This window comes from Nicotiana tabacum, chromosome 1, assembly GCF_000715075.1.
Source record: "Nicotiana tabacum cultivar K326 chromosome 1, ASM71507v2, whole genome shotgun sequence".
In the NCBI taxonomy this organism is placed as follows: Eukaryota; Viridiplantae; Streptophyta; class Magnoliopsida; order Solanales; family Solanaceae; genus Nicotiana; species Nicotiana tabacum.
The window spans coordinates 7,146,353-7,165,473 of NC_134080.1; the positions used below are offsets into that span (position 1 = coordinate 7,146,353).

Genomic DNA, 19,121 nt, shown 5'->3' on the forward strand with positions numbered 1-19,121 from the left:
TCGGATCGGGCATGTGCAGAGGATTGGCTTCATCGATTTCCCCCTCGAAAAAGGTTGGCAATGAAAGGGAGTGACCTATTGTCGCGGCCTCGAGTTCTTCACTCGGGGCATTCTCATTACAATTGGGGGTCTCAGTATCTACCCCCTCTGGAATGGTTGTTGAGGACGGAGGGACGATCTCAACCTCCGGGGACACATAGTCCTAGCCCATTCCTTCCTTCGGGGCATCTTTTCCACGGAATGAGGTTTCCAGTTCGGAAGGCTTGGTGGCCTCGACTGGCTTCTTGGTCCGAGTCACCAATGCTGACTCTTCATTATCATATTCTTTATTATCTGGGGAGTCATGGACCGAATTTCCGCCCGTTTGAGCAAATCTTTTTCGCAGCCTTCGAGCAGAGGGTTTCTTGTTTTGAGGATCCTTGGGCTTTGAAAACTTTTTTCTTTTATTGTCCTTCTCAGACTTTGGATTTGAAGGCTTGGCTTTTTCCTCAATCGGAGCTGGCCTCATTTCAGATGCATCGTCGAGGCCTGCACAAGTATGTGTAAATAAAATACTGTCAATATATGATGAGCGTTTGAAACTGTTAAAAGACACTTACCGTGCTTCTTGGCCTCCCACTGGCCCTTCCCTAGCTCATGCCATTTGCGCTCGTCGTGGGTAGAAGTGGCAGTTAACTTTCGGACCCAATCCTCGAGGTCGGGCACCGCTGGAGGCGCCCAAGCATTGGCTGCCAGAAGAAGTATAACAACATTATGAAATATGGAAGCAAAGTATGAATAGGTAAAGGGAATACAAACTCCACTTACGGTTAAAGTTCCACCTCTCTGGAATGGCATCTTGTCCTCGGGGATGACATCCGAAGTCTTTACTATAACAAACCGGCTCATCCAACCTTGATCTTTGGGTTCATCAGTACTGGCAAAGAAGGATTTTGTTGTTCGGTGCTACAGCTTGATAAGCCCTCAAAATAACTGAGGCCGATACAACCAAATCAGGTGGCTGAGGGTGAATTCCAAACCATTGGCCTTTTCAGAGAAATACCGCAACATGATCACGATACGCCAAAAGGAAGGGTGAATCTGACCGAGGGTGGCTTCGTACGTTCTGTAGAAGTCGATCACCACCGGATCGAAGGGACCCAGTGTGAAGGGGTAAGTGTAAATATTCAAAAATCCCTCCTTGTGGGTAGTAATGCTTTCATCGGGGCTCGGGATATGAACCTCAACCTTATCCCCCCAGTGGTAGTCCCTCTTGACATGATAAGCTGCTTCGTTACCAAGCTAATGTATCGAGATACGTGCTCATATCGGCCTAGGACATTGGGAGGATTCTCGATGCCGAAGTCTTTCTTAATAATGCAATTACCGGGGTTGATTTCCTCAAGTGTCGGGCACCACCGATTTGGCCGACCGAGAGGCAGAAGAAGACAATGCTTTATCCTTTTTGGGGATCGTTTTGGAAGTTTTGGCCATGATTGTAAGTCAAATAAAACAAGTTGCACAAGGATATGGTGTTTCAGGCGGAAGCCTTGCATTTTCCAACGCTTGAAGAGGCGGAAGAAATGGATGATTGGAGAAAGAGATGAAGATGGAAAAAGGGAGAAGAAAGAGTAAAATTCTTTACTTGAAGGAATCGCCTCATATTTATAGGAGGAAAATGATGGTTCGGCGGCACTAGTGGCCGACCAATGCTGGTATGCATTCAATGTTTTTGGGAAAATAGACCGACGGGACATTTCGATCACTTCAAGCGCCTATGTCATGAGCATGACATCATCGCGAGAGGCTCGGGAAAATTGTGGTTCAAATCGTTTCTTATCATCTTATTCTAAAAAATGCGGGGACTATCTGTATACAGTCAAAATCAAGGAGCCCAATTTTGAAGTCTCAAATTGGGCTATGAGTCCGAGTCTGGGAGACTCGAAGTAGGGGTCGGACCCGGCTGAAGGACACACACCTCGAGGAAGCAGATCGAAGGCTTGGCACGACCTACATCGAGGGCAGTACAATCTCGAGGACACTCAAGAAAGAGTGAGAATTTCTCAAGGACACGTGGATCAAGGCATAAATTAAAAGATACGATTTGTACGAAATGGTACAAGTCCGTACTAGGTTGTCATACACCTTTACCAATAGAATTCTTTATCACAATTAGGAATGTACTATATTGGGGGGTTTTCTCCTCCAATATTAAGGGGACCTCAATCATTTGTAAAAGACACATTATTCACTGCAATAGAATATTCTACCCTGCTTTTGTTGTTTACTGTGCTCAGCAAGTGTTCTTCAGCTTTATTGCTTTTATTTTATTGTTCATATTTCATTGCTCTTAGCTCACCTCGAGGCCCCCAAGAAAATCGAGCTCGAGGTCCTTATTACTCTAGCAACACTGATTTGGTATATCAATTCTTCTTACTTAAACCTAATATTGCTTATATATTCACTAGTATTAGAATAAATCACATATCTTTAAAACCACAAATCATATTTAATTATTACTCCCATTTTTCGAGGTAAACAATAAAAATGTATACCATTTTACCATTCCTTCGGTTTAAGATCAAGAAAATAGAGAAGATATGATTTAGAGCTCATTTGGATTGGCTTAAAAAAAAGCAGCTTTTAAGCACAAGTGCTTAAAAGCACTTTTTAAGTACTGGAGCTAGTTTTATAAATAAGCAGTTATGTGTTTGGATAAAAGTGGTAGAGCTGAAAAAAACTGTTGAAATGTTTGGTAAACAAGTGCTAATAAGCAATTTTTCTATTAAAATGATTGAAATATCCTTAAAGTTGCTAACACTATAAAGAAGCTTATTACTATAATATTTTATTTTAAACTTATTAATATAAATATGAAATAATTAACTTTGAACTGATCACCTAAGATAATTTTTATAAATATAATTGTTGAACTCTTATTATTCACTTCTTTCAACCATGTAAATTTTTTATTTATTTCTTGAAATTCCAAGCTTACTGGGGAAACATATGAATTGCATGATTATTGATATAAAAAAATAGTATGAAATGAAAAGAAAACAATTGGGAAATACTTTAGATAATCCCATCTAGATGAGTGGCGGTGGACAAAAAAATAAAGTAAAAACTCAAAATGTGAATCAAATCAAGTGTTACCAACCGGAGAAGAACCAGAAAGAAAAAGAGCAAAATGAAGAAATTCAAGGGAGGAAGTCGTAGGAATAGAGAACGTGAAAGAATAGAGTTAAATTGAGATTTTGTTGTGAAGGACATTTTTGGAATAATAAATATTATTAGGGATAAGAGGGTAAAATATTTGGTCAAAGATAGTTGGCTTTTAAGCTAAAAAAAAGAGTTGGGATCAGCCAATTTGTGGCTTTTGGCTTTTTTTAAGCCAATTTTAACTTTTTTTAAGCTGTTTTCTTTTTTGCCAAATACTCTCAACATCTAAAAATGGCGTAAAAGCTTTTAAGCCAGTCCAAACATGGCTCTTACTGAAATAAGATCATTAAAGAGCCATTTGGCCTTGTATTTTATTCATTTTTTTCCGGAATAATTTTTTACTTTATTTTAAAAATAGTGTTTGGTTGTAAAAGTTTAAAATTCAACTTGTAGTTGGATTCCAAATTTGGAAAATTGCTCCAAACTTGTTTTCTAACTCCATCTTCATAAATTTCAAATAAAGTGTTCTCTCTTGCTTTATAAAAAGTATAACCAAACATAAGTTTATCTTAAATTCCAACTTTATAAATTTCAAATAAAGTCAAAAATATTTGGAATCTATGACTAAACGCCTACTAAGTCAGTATCGCACTAGAAAATATTCTATTTTTCAATACTATTCTTTGGAGCTCAAGAGTAGCGTGAGGTTTAAAAACTAGAAATATATTCTTCAAACTATAAAAATTTGAAAAATAGGTCATAAGTTGCATTTTTATGCTCTCATTTTGTTAATTTAAGAGACAAATTCCTATCAGTTCTTTTTTCCTTTCATATATAATTTAATAAAAAACTAAAAAGAAAAGGAAAAAGAGTTTACCTCTGCAGAATGTTCAGAAATATTAGAGAGTATTTTTTGGTAGCCCTCCTTATTTTTCCGAACCCGTTTGCCTTTTAATTTCTTCCTGTGGTGCAATTCCCTCCACATTAAAATTGAAAGAATAGAGGGAAAAAGATTAGAGAAAATAAAATAAAGCATCTTAATTAATTATTAAAGCAAAAAAAATATTCAAAAAAACACAGAAGAGCTAATCTATAAATCCTTCTTTACTCCAAGTAGAAATATGGGCTTTTCAATGAAATTACATCATTTACTCATTTGGCTTAGTATGAAAAAGTTATATATATAAATAAATAACTGATTATCTCTGTTCTAATTTAATTATCAAAAGCCTTTTGTAAAAAGCTAAATGTAACATAAATTAATTTAATATGCTAAATGTAACATATATTTATTTTATATTACAAATAAAATATAGATCTGTTGTACGTTGTAATTTATCAAATGAAATAGAAGAAAAAGAAATAATGTAATGATGGCTTCTTGTACTCCTGATATAATTATCCTCTTATATTGAACGGGATAATGGAAATAAGACTAAATGATTACACAATGAACTTTGTGACATATTTGTATATTTTGTGACATCCATGTGTAAGAACTTAACTTGTCTTGGTCCCTAAAGACTTCACTTTTATGATTACTTTTGTCTAGGAGGAGTGACAAAACCAATATTTTTATTATGAGGTCTCAAAAAATAAAAAATAAAACACATGAAAAAGAAAAGAAAATTTAATTATATAATATATAAGTATAAAATATATTTTTTTACCTAGCAACACAAAATATTACAAAATGATTTTTCGATGAAGGGGTGTCAAACATAACTCTGCCACTGCCTAAGAGGATGCTTAAGTTACATTCTAGAACAATAATAGTCATTTTAATAATCACATATGTAATTATGACATTATGGGGTTGTGAGAGAGAATTTGGTGAGCAATTTACTAAAGCAAAAGAAAAACTTAAGCACTATAATTAACGACTTAAACTTGGGAGTTTTGGTTTCAAATGTCGGAAAAGAAAAAAGAAAAAAAGAAAGAAAGATATTTTTAACTTTTAAGGGCCAAAGTCAAAATTATATTGATTCCCCCCCTCCCCGCGCGCGCCTCTTAATCATGGAAAAAGCAAAAGCAATGAAATAAACAAAAGAATATGACCAGTTACCTATGTTTGCTCTTTATAAATTATATAAATAAATAAAAATAGAAAGAAGCATATACTAATACCACCTCCACACAACTAACAGCAAAAGTAAAATCGTGCTTTCTAATTATTTTTTCTTCTTTGTAGCATTCACGATCAATTCCAAGTTCTATAACTTTCAATTAGAACTTAAATACTAGCTCTTAAAAAACATTCATTTCAAATTGAAATTTGCGTGTAATATGGGTTTTTCTTAGGTTAGTGCACAAACAGTCGTTCTTATGACTGCTATTTAGAGATTTTTCAGTACTTATTTTTTTCCTAAATATTTAAACTAAAAATCTTAGTTTCAGGACAATTCAGGATATTGATGTCCCGAAAAATTAAATTGAGAAATTGAAATTCAGAATACATTAGTTAATTCCTAAATAGCAGCCCTTTAGAGTACCTATTTCTTTCACATAAATTATAATTTAACAAAAAGCTCTATATTTCAAATTGATTTTCTTTTTTTCTAGAAACCTTAGTTCAATGGAAGAAGTGAAAACATAGGGAGAAGTGCACGGTTAGCCACTAATAACACATGTATTTACTTTTAAGCCATTGTTTAAAATATCTTTAGTCTTTAACTACAGCTTTAATAAACTTTAACTGCCTAGACGAGAATACCCTTCTGCTCATGTCCTTAACTTCAGGACTTCAGGACTATATATCCTTAACTTTTGAACTTGTAACTGTAAGTTCAGGACCAAGTGTTCTTAATTTTTGAGCTTGTTAGTCTAAATTCAGGACCTATTGTCCTTAACTTTTGGGCTTCTTAACCTAAGTTCAGGACTTATTGTCCTTAACTTTTGAGCTTGTTAGTCTAAGTTCAGGACTTTAGGACCTATTGTCCTTAACTTTTGAACTTGTAACTGTAAGTTCATGACCTATTGTCCTTAACTTTTGGGCTTCTTAGCCTAAGTTCAGGATCTATTGTCCTTAACTTTTGAGATTGTTAGTCTAAGTTCAGGACTTCAGGACCTATTGTCCTTAACTTTTGAACTTGTAACTATAAGTTCAGGGACTATTGTCCTTAACTTTTGAGCTTGTTAGTCTAAGTTCAGGACGAAGTGTCCTTAACTTTTGAACTTGTAATTCTAAGTTCAGGACCAAGTGTCCTTAACTTTTGAACTTGGAACTCGAAGTTCAGGACCAAGTGTCCTTAACTTTTAAACTTGTAACTGTAAGTTCAAGATCCATAACGTAGCAGAAAACCAAACGTTAATTGTATCTTTTCACAAAAATAATAATAATAATAATAATAATAATAATAATAATAATAATAATAATAATAATTGCAATTTACATATAAGATTGATGTCAAATTACACAACAGAAAGCTAATAACAAAAAGAAACAACTAAAAAACTAAAAGACTACAGAACCTTCATTTTCTCTTTCATGAAATATCTTCTAAAAGGCATTCATGGTGTTTTTTCGAGACACAAACACATGAATTAAAAGACACTTTATACAAAAGGAACTAATAAATTATAATACATTTAAGGATGTAAACTTAGAATAGCTTGGCTGAAGGACGAGTTTAAGATCAGAGACATAGCCATTGTTACTGAGAGAAAAAATGCACATAAGAGATTGAGAGAGAAGCACACATAGCCAGCCACTTCTGTACAGAGAGAAGCGAGGGTTTGGGAAGAAAAGAAATGGAAGAAAGGGTAAAAATATCTTTTCAAAATAAATTTTAATAGAGTAGTGGCTATACTCGGTATTAGAATTGATGGATAAAAAATAAACACCATCTTATTTAGTGGCCGCCACACGCCATTTTTACGAAAACATACCTTGTGATATCAATGGATTGGCCCGGCGCATCCTCTTCTACTTTGATGATTGGCAGTTCAGAGAGCCCACATGCTAATGGACTTGTTATAAAGAACTAAGACAATATTTAGGAAAATTTAGTGCTCAACAATATACACATATTCTATCAGTAAAAAGTAAATTTATAAAACGAATCTTCTTTTTTTTCTTTTTGTATTTACCTCCCTTATACTTAAAAAAAACTTATTTAGCTGCCTTCCAATAAGGTTACTAATGCTCTATATTACCAATGCAATCGGTAAATATTTATCTGCACCGAGTGTTTACACTCATCCTATAAATAAATGACACATGTTATTTTATTTAACCATGTTAAAGTCAACCTGAACTAGCGGCAAGTATACCAAAAATACAAGAAAACAATTGGGAAAAGCCCATTTGTTCAAAAATTCTTCCATAGATTACACGAAAAAATAAAGTTGTAGTTTATTAGGATTTATTGATAAGAAAAAAAGAAGAGGAGGAGGCCGACTACATTTCTTTCCTGGTACTTTCATGAATTCAAACATAAAGATAATTCCATATTTATTGAAGTTATATTTTAGTTTTGCTTACTCCTAAGCAAAAAGTAACCTATGTTTACTTGCAAAACTTGTCTCCCACAATATATTCTCAATTGAGTTTTTGGCATAATATTGTACATTAATTTTGCAATTGCATCGTTGAAAAAGTAAACTTTAGCTTCTTGTTAAATCAGCGATGAAGAGTGAAACCTATGTTAGAAGAAAAACTGAGGGAAATAAAAGATAGAAATGTGATGTCAATCCTAAATTGGGTATATACACCCGGTACGGGTAAGTTTTTGCCAATTCGAACTCGCACATTTCATGTCCTATAATCGGCTTTATCATTTTCACCTTAAATTCTACTAACTCTCGTTTAAATCGGTGTAAGATGATCTTATTTTGATTGAGATATCTCAATTTTTAACAAGTCTCAAATTCGAGTTTCGAGAATGAAAAATGTTTTAATATGAGTGCTTTATCCCTCTTATGGCATATCCGACACGATTCTAAATTAATTGGCTTATACCGGATAGTTAAAGCAGAAAAAGATAAAAAGTAAAACAACTTGACATTTTGTTAGTAGATGTTATAGAATAGTACAATATTTTTGGCATGAAATATTTTAACTTCATTTTGAAGAGCAGTAGCAGCAGTGCCACGGAAGTGAGGTTCCACAGGCACAAGTGTGTATAAAAGGGAAAAAGCAGAATGAGGAAAATTGGGAAATACTTCACCAAAACAAGGCTTGTAATTCTGTGGTGGTCTAAATGTTGGTGGCTTCACTTTCTTCCAATACTCCTCTGCTGGTGACCCATACAGCTTAAATATTTTGTGAAGTTGCTCTATCTGAAAGGAAAAAAAAGTTATAGTATTATTATAGCTTTTACATACCATTAATTTTCAACTTTCTATTAATTTGACTTTACTCGTGTGAATTTGCTAATATTGTTAGTCCTAACCCCGAAAAAAAGAGAAGGATGCAGTAGGCTAACAATCAGCATAAAACTAATCAATTTATTATGAATCACCCTCTATAGGAAAGATGGTCAGAAATGACTTGTATAACAGACCTTAACTTGGTAATTTATTAGGCTATATGAAAGATGGTCAGAAATGATGTGAAGTTGGGTTTTTTCGAATGATCAGTCACACTAAGATTAAGACACCACCCGAACTTCTACAGGCAGCAATGGAGAATCTTGAATAATAGGCGAAAGCCCAATTCAACAATAGCGTATTTTTGGGGGGGAAATCAGAAATAATTGGAAAATAGCCATAGTTTCAAAAGTAACTGAAATTTAGCCATTTTTTCATGTAAAGATAAAATCTGGAAAACACACCCTTACATATGAGATTCCAGCATAATATGCTGGAATTTCACAATGTGCTGGAGTTCCAACATATTATGCTTGAAGTTTGTATGGGAGCTGGGAGCTCCATAATCCAGCATATTATACTGGAACTTTCTGGCCCCGGAGTTCCAATATAATATGCTGGGAGTTTATACACATGAGCTCCAAAATCCAGAATATTATGCTGGAACTTTCCGTGTTTCAGCAAAATAGTGACTATATTTCAATGACTTTGCAAACACTGACTATTTTTCAATTGCCAGTACGAAAATTGGCTAGCCCGTGCTATTTTTACCGTATTTTCTATTTTTGTTATTGTTGTTGTTGTTGTTATTGATGTTGCTGTTTTATATTTAGTTTCCTAAAAAGTTTAACATCTATATATAAATATAAAGCTGGGAATTGGCCAGCTGATGTGGCATCCCTATTTGGGCAGCTTTCATATTTATCTTTTTTCTGGCTTTTTTGATTTTTTTCCTTCTCCATTCTATTAGTTTAGCTTATATTAAAATTAAAAAGCCAAAAAATCTATGTTAAATTCTCAAAACGTTATGGTTCTTCTCCCCTCCCCTTTAATTATTTTTACTAATGTGTATTAATGCATCAAAGGTAGGAGATAAAAGGACAATATAACGTAAGTCTCATTGTGCTATCAAGATATGATCCATCCATTTTAACTTAAAATGTGCATTGAAAAATTCTCCAAGTACACCAGTGAAGTCTACGGTATTTTTTTTGTTCTATTGCATAGTCGTAATTTACACTGTTATATTCTTCTTTTTTTTGGGTCATTTGTATTGTTATACTCATGTGTTATGTCATGGGCTGCTTTCCAGACATGCCCCATGACCCCTTGGCCGCGCCCCATGGCGGCCTAGCAAGCCTCACAATGCCTAGCGCCATGGTCGGCCCCGTGGTCTTGGCTGCGCCAAGTGACAAGCGCGCATGTGCCTCTGTCGCCCCACCGATGCCTCTCGCCAGCGCCCAAGGGCTGGCCAATGACAACAGCGCCGCGCGCCCTGACAATGCCGCGCGCGCAAATCCTGATGCCTCGCCAGCGCCCAGCTGCAGGCCCATTCCAACAGCGCCTCGCGCACAGACCCTGATGCCAAGCACCAGTGCCCAGCCTCAGGCCAGCACATCAAGTGTCGCGCGCGCCCACAGCAACGCGCGCGCAGACCCTGACCCGCAAGACAAAGATGCTGCCATCGGACTTAGTTTTTCCTTGTAATAATCTAAGTCCTTTTCATTGTAATCATAGGCTAGTTTACATCATTTTCATTTCAGTGTGCTTCTACAGCTTTATTAGGACTAGTCTTGTAATGTTGGTTTATTTTTTTTAAGCATTATTAAGGGGGACCAAACAATCAAACATTTCAATCAGCATTTTCTGGTGTCTCTCCCCCTCGACACCACATCATTGTAATCATCATTTTCAGTCATCAATAAAATCATCATCAGCATTCAAAACCCAATTCTCTCTCAAGCTTCCGCAATTGCCCACGACATTGGTTTTCCCGCACGGCACTGACAATCTAGTCTAGCGTGCGGCGAGGACCTCATTGGCGGACAGCAACCGCACTGACATCGGTTGCTTAGCCTTACGTTGCCCTTCCAAAGATCATCAGGAAGGCGTTGCGTAACAGTTGGTATCAGAGCCTAGGCTCGACATCGGACGAGGGAACATTTGCCATCATCACCATTTCTGACCATGGTGAATCATGGGGAGCGTCTAGCATCCCTAGAAGAGACGGTTGACCGATTACGACCCATCGTAGAAACGGTGCCTGATCAAAGCAACAACCTAGTGCAAAGGTTGGACGACCTGGACCGCCGAATGCGGCAGGCCGAAAATGACATTGCAAACATCAGTCGTGACTCCGACGAGGACCGACAAACGGCAGCCATTGAAACTGCCAACATCCATGGCAAATTTGAGGACCTCCAACAGGAGCGTGCCGACGATTTAGCCCATCAGCAACATGAGGCAGACAGACTAACTGCCATGCAGCAAACCATAAACGACTTGACTGACAAGCTCAACGTTGTCAATGCTGCCTTACAGAGCCTACTTCGAGAAGGCAACCATCACATCAGGGGTGCAGCAGATCTCACCCCCATTCCACAAAAGCTTAAGATACCGGAGCCAAAGCCATACGACGGATCCCGGGATGCTAAAGAAGTGGAAAACTTCATCTTCAACATCGAACAATACTTCGATGCCGTGGGCCATTTGGAGGAATCCAAAAAGGTAGCGACTGCTGCCATGTATCTTCAGGGCGATGCCAAACTTTGGTGGCGGGTCAAACACGAAGCCATCAAGGCCGGTGAAGATACTCTTCAGACATGGGACGAATTGAAGTAAGCCATACGCCTGCAGTTCTTTCCCGAAAATGTGGAATACAACGCAAGGAGAAAGCTACGGGACCTCCGCCACACCAGATCAGTGAGGGAGTACGTGCGCGAATTCTCCGCGCTCATGCTAAACATACGCGACATGGGGGACAAAGACAAACTCTTCGCATTCATAGAAGGTTTGAAACCTCATGCCCGTATGGAACTACAGCGACAACGGGTAGACACCCTGCCCAAGGCCATTCAAGCTGCAGAATGCCTTGGCGACTATCATTTGGGAACTCAGAACGACAGGCCCCAGCCGTCTGTCCGAGGGGGATTCAACGGGCACCATCCCAACAATGGTGGCCCAAGCAAAAGTGGGGGAGATCGGAGTGCATCAAAAACTAAGACTCCTCCCTCCAACAGCAACAGTGCTGCATCCATCAACAACAATCAGGGGAGAAAGCCTCCCTCAGAATGCCGTCATTGCGGCGGGGCATATTGGAACAATGAATGCCCAAACATCAAGGTCAATGCTCATCAGACGGTCGAGGATGAGTTAGACACATCAGACTCATCAGACGACGACCAGGTAGGCGCCTTCAATGCAATTGTTGGCTCTATCCCTCATGCCTTAGCGGGGACCAGTGCATGTCCTCCTAAGAAAACATCAGTCCCGATCACCAGGAAAGGGAAAGAAAAGATGGACGAAGGACCTCCTAAGCAAGCGAGGACCCTAATGTTCGTCGAATTGAAAGTGAACGGCAAGCCCCTTCACGCATTGATAGACACGGGTGCCACCCATAACTACTTGTCATCAATGCAAGTAGAGCGCCTAGGTCTTGTTGTACAAAAGAGCAAAGGCCGTGTCAAGGCTATAAACTCACCACCTCAGACATTGGGTGGAACAGCTACAAATGTCCCAGTGAAACTTGGCCCATACAAAGGAAGCATCGACCTGCGCATCGCAATCATAGATGACTTCGACATCATAGTGGGTTTGGATTTCATGAGGCAAACCAACACCATTCCAGTACCATTTGCCAACATGCTCCTGATGATGGGAGAAAACGGGGCCAAGCCCTGCACCATACCATGCTTTCCCATAAAGATGGCCGCTGAAAACATCTCGGCCATGCAGTTGGAGAAGGTAGTCAACAAACATGAACCCCAGGTTCAGGCTACTCTTCGCAGCAACAATCAGTCATCATGTCATCGGCCTCAAAAGACTGGTGACGCTCATCATCGTGTGAAGACTTGTCAGCCATGCCACAAGGACAAGTCGGATCACTCATCACAGCCGGGGCCCTCGCAGCCCTTACATGTCCCTCAGAGACCATGGGAAAGTGTTTCCCTCAGATTCATCACGGGATTGCCCCAAGTCGGCAATCTTGCATCCATCATGGTTGTCATAGATCAGTTCTCAGACTATGCAACTTTCATAGCAGCCCCGCAAAATGCATCAGCGGAAGATACAGCTCGACTCTTCTTCTCGCACATTGTCAAACATTGGGGCCTGCCCAAGAACATTGTTAGTAGGCGCGACTCACGCTTCACTAGCAACTTTTGGACCCATCTCTTCAGGTGCTTTGGGTCAACATTGAGTCACAACACAGACATCCATCCACCAACGGATGGCCAGACAGACCGGTTCGATGACATGCTGGAGGAATATCTCCGCAACTTCGCAACCGGATCACAGAAGCATTGGGTGAAGCTCCTGGATGCTGCTCAACTGTGTTTCAATTCTCAAAAGAGCCATCATACAAACAAGAGCCCTTTTGAAATTGTTACCGGACAGCAACCGCTTCTCCCGCAGACGGTGAATGCATCAACCATGCCGAAATCTCCTCGAGCTTCCAACTTCTCGAGCGAATGGGAGCGCAACATGGAGATAGTGCGGAGCTATCTCACCAGGGCCCAAGAGCGGGCAAAAAGGTTCACCGAACAACAGCGTTGCTTTTCCCAACATCAACCAGGGGACAAAGTAATGCTACACATCCCAAAGCAGTACTTGTTTGCAGAAAGGACCCATGACCCTCGGCTGCAACAAAAATACATCGGGCCCCTGCCCATTGAAAAACGCATTGGGAAGTCCACATACCAGGTCAAAACTCCATCCTGGTGGAAGATCCATCCAGTCTTCCATGTCAGCCGCATGAAATCATTGCTTCGCTACAACAGCAAGCTCAAAGAACAGAGGGGCGCAGACCTCCCATCCAACAACCATCAGAAACATCATCATCATCATCATCATCACAAGGCTCCGAGGACGGCGCCAACTCAGGTGGGGGAGAATGTCATGGGCTGCTTTCCAGACATGCCCCATGACCCCTTGGTCGCGCCCCATGGCGGCCTAGCAAGCCTCACAATGCCTAGCGCCATGGTCGGCCCCGTGGTCTTGGCTGCGCCAAGTGACAAGCGCGCATGTGCCTCTGTCGCCCCACCGATGCCTCTCGCCAGCGCCCAAGGGCTGGCCAATGACAACAGCGCCGCGCGCCCTGACAATGCCGCGCGCGCAAATCCTGATGCCTCGCCAGCGCCCAGCTGCAGGCCCATTCCAACAGCGCCTCGCGCACAGACCCTGATGCCAAGCACCAGTGCCCAGCCTCAGGCCAGCACATCAAGTGTCGCGCGCGCCCACAGCAACGCGCGCGCAGACCCTGACCCGCAAGACAAAGATGCTGCCATCGGACTTAGTTTTTCCTTGTAATAATCTAAGTCCTTTTCATTGTAATCATAGGCTAGTTTACATCATTTTCATTTCAGTGTGCTTCTACAGCTTTATTAGGACTAGTCTTGTAATGTTGGTTTATTTTTTTTAAGCATTATTAAGGGGGACCAAACAATCAAACATTTCAATCAGCATTTTCTGGTGTCTCTCCCCCTCGACACCACATCATTGTAATCATCATTTTCAGTCATCAATAAAATCATCATCAGCATTCAAAACCCAATTCTCTCTCAAGCTTCCGCAATTGCCCACGACATTGGTTTTCCCGCACGGCACTGACAATCTAGTCTAGCGTGCGGCGAGGACCTCATTGGCGGACAGCAACCGCACTGACATCGGTTGCTTAGCCTTACGTTGCCCTTCCAAAGATCATCAGGAAGGCGTTGCGTAACAGTTAGCATGAATATTCTATCTTGATTGAATTTATAAAAATGTTCCATCTTCGCAGCACATTCAAATTTCCACATTTCCTTATTGGCAAAAATATGCCTACGTTTTTATTGAAAAGTTTATATTTTTGAGTTCAATAATTGTTTCTTACTCATTTTGCTAGATTTTGGTATTTCGTGCTATCTCATCTGCATTATGAGCGTGGTACACCTGATGATATCTACCTTGACATTGAATGTTTTTCTTCAAGGTAATTAGATTCACTCTCTAAGTTCATAAACTTTTTCCTACTCCTATTTGTCTTAATTTCTTTATACGTGCAAAGTTCATATTTTTTTTACACAGTATGATTTTGGAATCTGTTTGTGAAATTCAGTGATTTGAAAATAGCGGCAAAACCTAGCTGCTTAACAAGAAATGGTAGCATTTGCTGTGGAATTGAAAACAAACTGAAGAAGAGGACATTTAATTTCTTTCATTGGTTTAATGAATTTAAATTTTACTATAATTATTGTTTTCTAATGATAATGGAATTTCAACTTTTGTTGAAAGCGGAGTTGAAGCTTCCATTTTTATATAGGAGAGTGAGTGGTCTTATGGTGTTAAGATAATAATATTGGCTTGGAGGAAATCTTGAACCGTATTATGTTGTCAAGTTAAGTTCAACTTGAGAAACCAAAAAAAGTTAAATATGTAATAGATTTATCCAGTTGTTTTTCTTATTTAGGCTCTCTAATCTTTTGTTTAGCAAAGAAGATTAGTAAATATTTATAATATGTAAATATTCCTGCAATTTACATTGGATGTTGAAGGATAGTCGATCATATCTCTATGGAAAAGAAGAAAATAAAGAAATTACTTGTGTGCAAGGAAAATTTTCTCGTGCAAGAAAAATTTTCTTTTGTTTTATTTCTTATCTTTTAATTTTATTTCGGCGTCCACTTAAAAAAATGTTACATGTGATGGAAGATTATTCCTGTTGGCTTTCACCAATCCCAAAATTGTATATGAGCGTTTTATGGAAAGATTCATCTTTATAGTTACTTAATAATCATCAACCAAACATAATTCACTAGGAAAGTATTAAAACGACCAAATGGTAAAACAAAATTGGAAAATAAGGAAGTGGCTAGCAGCACGAAGAAGACATGCATCAAATTAATGCAAGGATTCTAAGAAAATTTGTTTAAGTCCAATAATCAAAAAAGAAATTTTTTTAAATGTTGGTGCTTTTCAAGTTGCTAACTATTTGTTCTCTAATTAAACTGATTCTTTTCGTATTCACTAATTAAATTAGATAATCAATGCGTAAATAATAATCATATCCTATAATGGAGTATATTTTTATGCACTATTATTAAATCTTTTTTCATAGTTTATATTAAGACTTGAATATTATTATTTTTTGGTTAGTTATCTTTATTATTAGGATGTTGAAGAAAGAAAAAATGATTCGACATTTTTAAAGAAAATGATTGGGTAGAGAAGTAAGAAAGGGGGGAGAAAAAAAAGGAAAAGTTAAAGATAAAAGGGTTTAAAAAGAAAAAGAAATGGAAATAAAAGACAAAAATTACAGACAAATTCCTATAATTAAGTATTTATATGCACATAATAAATGTACAACGAACTAACCGTCTTGAATTTGTTAAACATATGCACAGAAGAAGTTTTTCTTGAAATTCTTTTCCTTCTTTAATTTCTTTTGAGAAAAATAAAAGTATTTTTTCACTTATATTGATTATACAACAATCAAGTATTTTTGAAGACTAAAAACTCTAAGTGATGGAGAATTATATAAAATGTATAAAGCTAAGTGTGGATAATATAATTGGTTAAATTGAAATATTTGAATTTGAAGACAAAATAAATTTTAAATTTTTTGATATTCGTAAAATCTAATAATTCGCGCGAAGCGCGAATACATTCACTGGTTTCAACAATAAAAACAATTAAAAAATGTTGTTTACCTCATTTCTACCAGGCATAATAGGCCTTCCAACAAACATCTCAGCCAAAAGGCAACCAGCACTCCAAAGATCAATCCCAACTCTTTGTCTTTGTCTGGTAAAAATTTGCAAGCCCAAAATCAGCAATTTTGAGCATCCCATTCTTGTCTATTAGCAGATTTGACCCCTTAATATCCCTATGTAGTATCCCTCTCTCATGGCAATGTTGAAGTAGAGCAACTGCTCCATGTAACGTTTTACCTGCAAGTTGTGTTACAGTACATTTTATTAGGCTCACTATAAAAAAAAAAATAGAATTAGCTACGAAATTCATTATTAATTTATCGCTAAAAATTATAGCTAACAAAATTTTCTTGATAATCTATCGCTAAATAGGATTAGCGACGTATTTTTTTAGTTAGCTACAAAATTTATCCATCGTTAATTTTTGTTTTTCTAGTAGTACTTTATTAATAGAAGACATAGTTATGAAAAAAGTCTACATGGATTATCCATGATTTTATCTGTTTTTTTTACTCAATTAAATTGTTAATCAATATTCTAAAGTCTAAAATCCTAAAATATGACACCAATCTACTATTCTTCTTTAAAATAACTTCAAATTGGCCTAAGGATAAGTTTATTTAGAAAAATAACAAATAATAGTGAAGTTTAGTTTCCCAAAAAGGTTGATGATTTAATGAGTATGTTTACTTGTTTAAGTCTGATAACTACTACTCAATTCCAAACTATACTTATTTTCAACTTTCATTGTCGTCTTCTATTTCTTCCGTTAGATATGTCTAAATAATAACATATTTTAAATCTTTTGACAGAACTTTTTTCCATGTGATTTTAGATATATCGCTCTTCATTAATAATTTTTTTTTTCATTCCAAAACATTACGAGCAAAAACTATAAATAATTAGGAAGTTACTATTAGCACTTAAATTATGCAATTTTTTCTAAACATTAGAAAAGGAGGAAAATAATTAAGTAATAATTACCTGAGGCTCAGTGAGTTTTCCTTCAGTGCGATTGATAAGTTTAGTTAAATCAGATTCCATGAAATCAAAAACCAAATAAAGACTATATTGCATTCTTGAAGTGGCTAAGCCTTCAAGCTTGATAATATTTGGATGATCAACTTTCTTCAATATTATGATTTCTCTTGCCATAAACTTTACACTCTCTGGTTCTGATGTATCAAATCTAACCTTCTTTAAGGCTACTATTTTCCCACTCTTCCTATCTTTTGCTTTATACACATTGCTATATGTCCCTTGCCCTACCTGCAAAAATAAGATGCATTTATATTTGGATTTTTTATAATACAAATCATGTTTAGGTTATCGTTTTGAATAGCTTAAATACGTACGTACTAAGAAAGCATCTTCACGTCTCATTCACAAAGGCAACATCTTGAAAAAATTATAAGATGTACAATCACGATTCATTTTGTTTATAGTTTTATAATATTGTCATTGATTTTAGCGAAAAAAATAGGATTGGGGTGCAGATGCAGATGAACATTATCTACTATGGATATTCAGTTGAACCCAATATTTTCTATGATATTTACATAAAAAAATTAAAATTTCAATAGATATTAGATTCTGTACTCATAATGTCGAATAATAAGAGTTTTACTATTGAGAATCTTAAAGGTTGAACACGTAAGAGTTGAAACTTACCTTAGCAAGCTTATCATAAGAATCAGCAGTCTTTGGAACTAGACCAACCAAAACCTCTTTAGGAATGTTATCAACTAGCCATTTTGGCCATCCATCCACCAATTCATCTCCTTCCATTTTCCTTGTGCCTCTATTTGATAATTCATTTCCTATTCTAACTCCAACTCCATTTCTATTTCCATTTTCCAATTCCATCCCTTCCTTTGATCATCTCCTTTTGATCTCTACTAATAATTCTCTTTTCTACTTCAACTCCATGATTCCTCCCATTCCCTTCTTGCTCCCTAATTCGACTCATATCCCTCTTATTCTGTTGTTGTTGTTGTCGTCGTCGTCCTTTAACATAACCATTATCAAGTTTCATGCTCTCAAACCTCTCGGGAGAGAAACCATAACCCCTACCTTGAACACACCCCATTGATGGATGGTCCCTTCACGTCACGAATCTCCTAAAAGTGTTGAATCTAAGTGGTGGTAATGACTAAGAGAACTATGCAAATAAGTAGAAGAAGATGATGATATGACTAACAAAATGAAGCATTTTAATAAAATAAAAGAAAGGAAATGGTAAAAATGTTAAGGAAGTTTAATTCTCTTTGTCCCTAGACCGGCAAATATTTAATGGAATAATGTAATAATTGTAAAAAGAGTCATTTTCGAGGAATTCTTTGCTTTTGTCGTCATGTAACGTAATATGGAAAACAGTTCATGAATTAAGTCCATGGTTAATTAATGACCAGGTTCCTTCTGCTTTCTCGAGGAAATTTACTCTTGTTTTTGGAGATACAGTTTTATTTATTTTGTAATAAACCAAAAGGTTTTGGCTGGTAGAACCTAGTCAAATTATATTTTATGTAAATGTATCCAAAAAGAAGCATAATGGACAAAACTGGAGCAATCAAAGGGATACAGGTAGAAACTTAGTCAAATAATATAAAATCTACTTTAGAAGTATGTTCCCAAATATAAAATCTACTTAGTCAAATAATATAAAATGGGCAAAATTGAAATAATCAAAGGGATTACGGATCCAATTCTTGGAGTAACTGAAGTAGTGTAAAAAGCTTGAGGCTATAATAACTAATAAACAAA

General features: G+C 37.1%; 1 pseudogene; it reads right to left on the reverse strand.

Moving 5' to 3' along the window:
* Nucleotides 1–202: 202 nt before the first annotated feature.
* On the reverse strand, nt 203–18,515 carry LOC107765615 (putative serine/threonine-protein kinase At1g09600; annotated as a pseudogene).
* Between the last annotated feature and the right edge of the window lie 606 nt (nt 18,516–19,121).